This window comes from Equus caballus, chromosome 27, assembly GCF_041296265.1.
Source record: "Equus caballus isolate H_3958 breed thoroughbred chromosome 27, TB-T2T, whole genome shotgun sequence".
NCBI classification, from domain to species: domain Eukaryota; kingdom Metazoa; phylum Chordata; class Mammalia; order Perissodactyla; family Equidae; genus Equus; species Equus caballus.
In genome coordinates this window covers 38,545,351-38,551,350 of record NC_091710.1, presented here as the reverse complement: position 1 = coordinate 38,551,350, position 6,000 = coordinate 38,545,351, and the positions used below count along the sequence as shown (strand labels likewise).

Genomic DNA, 6,000 nt, shown 5'->3' with positions numbered 1-6,000 from the left:
TTTTCTGGAATGTTGTATAAAGCAACTGTGTCTGTCTTTGAGGCCAGGGATTTGTGGACATGTTAGAATTTTACCATAAGCATATTTGACTTTCAGAAGCATATATGAAGGAAATGCTATCCATACACCCCCCCGCATCTGTAGTCAACCTTTGATCCCATTATGCTCTCATAAGGCTTCCTGGACTTTGGCCTGATCCCTGGCTGGGTGAATACCTTCGTCAAGTTCAGTTTTACTGTAATACTTTTGGTTTTTATTCAAAGCCATTATGAAAAATAACCATATAAAGTTTCTTACAGAATTATTAATAATCAATTGTTTTCCATTCTGAGGTTTGATCTGAAACACCAGTGGAAAAAAATGCTCTCTGAATTCAGTGCTGGGAAAAGTTTTGCTTCCCTTGGCGAACTCTTAGCCCCTTTTGAAAATCGCAATTACCTAACTGGTTGGGGCACTTGGCTACCAGGAAGCTCGGAGGTTTAATTTGGTACTCAATGGTATGTTTACTTTTTACCTGTGTTTTTCCTTGGATCCTATTTTATACTTCTATGTATTTATTTTTTAAGTTTACTGGGCCTGCTTTTTAGAATTGTTCAAGTTCCTTGTTCAATAAAGTGGTGGGGTAAGTAAATATAAATGTCACAAATTAAAAAAAGGGATCAAGTTGGGGAATAAAATGACTCCATGACATTCCCATGGAATTACTCCCTCACTGCTCAAATCAATGTGCTGGAGTTTCCCCCTTGGGAATCAAGCCTGGAGCTCTTTTTTCATTTCTGATTGAATGTGATTTGGGGAAAATTAGCTGGAAGCTCTACCCCAGGGAGAGGTCACTGCTAATAAAATTCTGAAGAATTTGCAAACTCATCATTTTCACCATAATCGCAGCGTGTTAGTTAGAGTTTTATGTACTAAAGTCTTCCTGTTTAGATAAACAAGAGAAGAAATAGTTTGAAAGCATAGAGCATTTTGCTCCCCTCCATTATGCATGAGAAATTTGTTTATTTCATCTATAAGTGAAATTAGCAGGGAGAGAATCTTAGCCATTCCTGATGGTGAAACTTCCAAGGGGTGAAAAATTTTTAGATATTGGAATGGGTACTATTATTTATATGGCTCAAAATTTAAAAAGTACAAAATTATATCTAGTGAAAAGTTTCTCTTCAAACCTTGTCTGCCAGCTGTCCAGCTCCTTTCCCCAGAAGGAACCAATCTTATCAATTTCTGAGATCTCTTTTCAGAGATATTTTATGCGTATACAAACAAATATATGTATATATGTATACATACAAGTTTATATAATTTCCCCCTTTTTAATAGAAAGGGTAGCATACTATCAGATAATTGTTTTGTATTTAAAAAAAATTGTGCACACAATCTATCTTGGAGATCATAAAAGTATAAAGACCTTTCTCATTCTTTTCTTTCTTTCTTTCTTTCTTTTGAGGAAGATTAGCCCTGAGCTAACATCTGCTGCCAATTGTCCTCTTTTTGCTGAGGAAGACTGGCCCCGAGCTAACATCCATGCCCATCTTCCTCTGCTTTATACGTGGGACGCCTACCACAGCATGGCTTGACAAGCAGTGCCATGTCCACACCCGGGATCCGAACTGGCGAACCCCGGGCTGCCGAAGCAGAACGTGCAAACTTAACCACTGCGCCCCTGGGTCGGCCCCTCATTCCTTTTTTTAAGACTCCATGGGATGTCATTTTATGACTTTTTCATAATTTACTAGTCCTTTGTTAATGAACATTTATACTTTTTTCAATCTTTTGTTATTATACACTATGCTGAAATGGACAAACTTATATACACCTCTCTTTTCTCATGTATGTTGTAAGATAAATTCTTCTCTGTAGACTTACTGGCTCATTTATGCTTTTGTTTGGTATTGTGAATTGACCTCGATGGAAGCCATCCTGTTTTTTTTTCTTCTTTTAAGGAAGATTAGCCCTGAGCTAACAGCTGCTGCCAATCCTCCTCTTTTTGCTGAGGAAGACTGGCCCTGAGCTAACATCCATGCTCATCTTCCTCTACTTTATATGTGGGGTGCCTACCACAGCATGGCCTGATAAGCAGTGCCATGTCCGAACCTGGGATCCAAACCAGCAAATCCCAGGCCACTGAAGCGGAAAGTGGGAACTTAACCACTGCGCCACCGGATTGGCCTGATGGAGGTGATTCTAACTTGCATTGCCACCGCCTGTTTCTTCACACTTTTGCCAACACACAGTGGCTTTCAAACTTGCTAATCTTTGCCAATCTGAGTGAAAAGATGGTTTCTTAATGCAGTTTTAACTTGCTTTTTTCTAATGGAGAAGAAAAATATGCTAGCTTATTTTTAGGACGAAGGGCCACAAAGTTATGTGGAGTTGTTACTGACCCTTAAATTGTTCCTGGAGTCTGCAGCAGGTTGACATTAGAGTTCAGAGATCAAGAACATGGCAACGTGCCCAGAACTGAGACGGAAAGAAAAGTCAGCAGGTCCCATTTCAAACATATTTGCCTTGACAGAGTCCCTGTTGATGTCCCTAGAAGGTAGGTTCTGTTTTCATGTGGATGCAATCGGAAGCTAAGTTTCAAATTCCCCAATGGCCACAAAAGTAGCTTCTAATTACTTAGGAGAAGGTGTGCATCTTTTCCCTTCCAATCCATCCCATAGAAAAATGAAGTAAAACAGGTTCTGTATTTATAGATATAACTAAGCCACACAATAGAATTTGGGTTGGACCGAATCATCTGGGTCACATGAGGGTTGTAAAGATCAAATGATACGTTTGAGGCTAAAAGTGTTCGGCTTAGGGAGAAGGCCTGTCGCTAATTAGCATAACTGCCTCATGCCTTGCAGGAACGACCTGAAGGGTTTGTTTCTGTTTTTTGTTTTTGGTGCTTTCCCAGAAGGGAGAATCACTCAATCCTATTTAATGCTGTATCTCTTTAAAAAAAAAATCATAGGCCTTTTCCTAAACTCATTGATGTCTTTACAACAGGGACTTCAAAAGCCAGTGAGACTTGTTATCACGTGATGGAATAAAAAGAGAGGATTAGAAATTAGGCCTGCTGGATTTGCATTTGCCCCTCACTAGCTGTGTGACTTTAAGAAAGTCACTGGACCTTTCTGAGCTTCATTTCCTCATCTGAAAAATGGAGATAATCATCTGACCTATATACCCCTGGGTCTTGAGGCAATAATCGAACGTTGTACAGGTGAAAGGGTTTTAACTGTAAATGGCGATACATCTGTTAGTTGAGCTAATATGATGATATAGAAAACTTTGTCAGATACAGTATCCTCAGATTAATTCTCAGAAAAAGCTTACTTCTCTTAAAAAGCTCGTAGCAAATCCAAACCAGGTAATTAAATTTTTAAAAACAATTTTGGACTCAGGTTGTCTGACACTTAATGGTTCGGTAACGTTACACCTCTCATAGGTGGAATAACATCTTTGGAAAAGCTTTGTATTAAAAATATGCTTATAGAAGAAAATATTTTATGGGCCTAATAGCTATGGATGCAATTTGCTTAGTTTAGCAAAGAGAATGGACTTAATTTGTGTTAGAGAAAAGGGGGCAGACCTCGTTTTCTCTCTCTTCCTACTTTTTCTTCGAAGATGGAACAGCTGGAGCTCATTTCTTTAACCTTTAATAGGTGTTTGGTAGTAAACGTCCCAGAAGGAGGAAGATAATGCAGACCGGCAGTCGGACACTCTGAAGTGACAATCACTGCTGCTTCTTTGTAAACCTCCGCCCTGATCCTTCTGCCACCTTCCCACTCCCGGCCCGCCCTCGCCGCAGTGCCCCACTGCTAGCGGGAAGTCAGAGAGAGCCCACGGGCCACACAGGTGGCAAGAGGGGAGGAGGCGGCAGATCCTCTCGGCAGCCCGGCCCGGCTTGGGGCCCCAGCCCTGGGCGCCGCAGAGCTCGGGTCACCTGCATTCTGGGCCGCGTGCTCAGCCAGGTGCGCAGGCAGCAGCCCGGGGCGCCACGTTGCACGTGGCAACAGGTGCCGCGCGATGCTGGGCAGCCGCGGGCGTGGGGCGCGCCGGCACTTAGCCCGGGAGCGCGCGGGACCTCGGGATCGGGCCCCGGGAGCGCGAGAGGAGGGAGCGAGCGGGCAGCCCAGCCCAGCCCGCCCACCTGCCGAGCGGAGCCGGGCGGAGCGCGCGGGAGCCTAGGGGGCCGGCGTCCCGAGGTACGGCCCGGCGCGTCGGTCAAGTTTCTCGGGGTGCAGCGCCCTGCGACGCCGCCTGGCCTTTGTCTCCCACGGTGACGGGGGGACAGAGGCGGCCGCGCTCTGCTATTTACAAGTTTCCCGAACTCTCCGCCCTGGCTCCACCCCCGGCGGCCCGGGAGGCGGGGAGGCTGGGCTCCCGGACTCGGGGTTCCCGCCTGGCACAGCAGCCGCCGCCGGCGTGCGGGCGGGGGTGGGACGAGTGCCCAGGTGCAGGCGCTCCCCCGCGGGCACGGGTTGCACCGCGGCCTCCCGGGTGGGCCTGGCGCGCCGCCGCCGGGGGTCCCCAGGGCGCGCCGCCCTGCGTCTCGGCGCCCCGGAGGGCTGGGCTGGCCCGGTGGCGCTGCGGGTAAGTGCGGAGTGGAGTCGATTCCCGCTGCTCAGCTCGTCCGCGGAGGGGGGAGAAAGAACACGGTGAACGCGACCGTCCTGGGGGGACGGGACTGGCTTTAGGGAGGAGCGGGTATTCTAGGGGCTCGGGTGCCCAGGTTGGGGGAGAAGTGGGGAGGCAGTCCCAGAGGAGCGGAGCCTGCGGGGAGCAGGTCTCACGTGGGGTCGGCGCAGCTCGTGCGACAGGGACGGATGCGGATCGCGTAGCTGTCACCTTGAAAGTGACCGAGAGGGTTGCAGTGGACTCAGTTACGCGGACTGGCAAGCATGTCCACTCATCCGGAAGCCGCCCACCAGACACTTGACCCGCCAGGGCCCTGAAGTCCCAGCCTTCTCGCCGGGGGGTTCTCTTGGGCCCATTCTCGGCAGAAGGACTCAGGGCTGAAAATGTGGCATTAATGGGGTTGCTGCAATTCCCAAGGCCCTCTCGTCCCGTGCCTTATTACTTCCTGCGGTTCGCTGGTGCTTTGCTAGCTCTCGAGAAAAATCCACCCCTAACTAAGGTCACCTGATTGACTGTTCTATCGTAATTAGTGGACTTAAGTGTTTACTTACCTTAAATCTTTTGTCCTCCTGTTTTCAAGACGTGCTCTTTTCTAGTTATTTGTTCATTTTGACTTGGAGTAATTTATTTTGGAGTGAGAATGGAGAGATTAATTCTTCATTTAGCTTGCGTAAAGTTCCACATACTCTATTACCTACTATTTATTTTAAGTAGTTGGTGGCTAAAAAAAGGAAATCCAGTGTGTTTTGCTTTGTTTGTTTGAATAAAATCAAAGTGTTAGGCAAAACAGGGTGGATGAAAGCCTTCATGTTTAGCCAAGTGACAGGAATTCAGTCATCGTCACACTAAACGCTTAGCCGTGGGCGTGGAGGGTGGGTGTGGAGGTCTTAGGAGTGGAGGCAGGGAGAAAGGGGAATAAAAAGAAGAAATGAGAGTCCGTGCTTCCTAGGAACCTATGACCTGCTTATGGAGTTTAGATACACCCAGATAACAGTGTTTGGTTAACCCTAAGAGGAATGGCATAGTTGGAATTGCAATTCTGTAGACACACTGCTTTTTCAGGGATAATTAGGGCAAGAAATGATGGGCTATTTAAATTGAAGCAATGATACCCTGTTTTATAGTGCTTTACAATGTATAAAGTGCTTTTATCGATTTTTTTCCTTAAGTACAATATTCCATAAGGAAAGTTATACAGAGAAATGATTTAGAAATGATTTATTTATCCTTAAAAAAACACAAAAACTTAGGAGTAGAATTTAGTTTAGAATAATATTTGACTCCCACCAACTTTTCCACCTATTTTTAAAATCAGCATGATGTGGAACAAACAGTGCTTGTAGATCAGCACCTTTTAATTGTATATCAGTAATT

The 6,000-nt window shown here is 46.0% G+C and overlaps 1 protein-coding gene across 14 annotated transcripts in view; it reads left to right on the top strand.

Moving 5' to 3' along the window:
* Positions 1 to 4,057: 4,057 nt before the first annotated feature.
* The window catches only part of MTUS1 (microtubule associated scaffold protein 1), a 141,897-nt gene continuing 139,954 nt past the window's right edge, over positions 4,058 to 6,000 (top strand). For 3 of the 14 annotated variants that reach the window (XM_070252881.1, XM_023630955.2, XM_070252871.1), the window contains exon 1: positions 4,396 to 4,581. The gene's annotated coding sequence lies outside the window, so the exon portion shown is untranslated. Of the gene's footprint in view, positions 4,194 to 4,379; positions 4,582 to 6,000 lie in introns of those variants that run through there. The other 11 variants (XM_070252883.1, XM_070252885.1, XM_023630956.2 and 8 more) reach the window with 11 other exon arrangements.